Here is a 560-nt window from a genome sequence, read left to right on the forward strand (position 1 = left end):
GACCCGTCCACCCACTCTCCTGGAGGCAGGAGAGCCCCGGCCTGGGGGACCCGTCCACCCACTCTCCTGGAGGCAGGAGAGCCCCGGCCTGGGGGGCCTGTCCACCCACTCTCCAAGCTGCCCCTTGCAGTCTTGAGGGCCTATGTGAACCAGCTCCCTCAGGCGCAGCCTGGAAGGAGCCAGCGGCTGGAAACACAGAGGCAGGGGGTCGGGGTCTGCTGGTGTGAGCCCTGCACGCAGCACCAGCACCATGCCTGGCCTTGGGGCCTACATCCTCTATGGCTTAGTTCCATTCGAGTGAGGTCTGCTTCAGAGAGACCCACGCGGGCTGGCGGGGCCTCGGCACAGCTGTCAAAGCCGACCCCGTGAGGACCGCCTAGAGACCCGCATCTCCTGCCCCGTGAGGACTGCCTAGAGACCCGTGTCTCCTGCGCCTTCTGCCCTCAGCTTGTTTTTTTTTTTTTTTTTTTTTTGTATAAAGTCTCGCTCTGTCGGGGTTTCACCATGTTGGCCAGGCTGGTCTTGATTTAAGGACCTACAGTAGTAGAAAACCACAGACT

The 560-nt window shown here is 61.1% G+C and overlaps 1 protein-coding gene across 1 annotated transcript in view; it reads right to left on the reverse strand.

Annotated features, from left to right (window-relative positions):
* PACS2 (phosphofurin acidic cluster sorting protein 2) overlaps window positions 1-560 on the reverse strand; it is a 45,513-nt gene that overhangs the window by 3,103 nt on the left and 41,850 nt on the right. The window lies entirely within an intron of this gene.

The sequence above is a fragment of the Colobus angolensis genome, unplaced genomic scaffold (assembly GCF_000951035.1).
Source record: "Colobus angolensis palliatus isolate OR3802 unplaced genomic scaffold, Cang.pa_1.0 Scaffold32, whole genome shotgun sequence".
Classification (NCBI taxonomy): Eukaryota; Metazoa; Chordata; class Mammalia; order Primates; family Cercopithecidae; genus Colobus; species Colobus angolensis.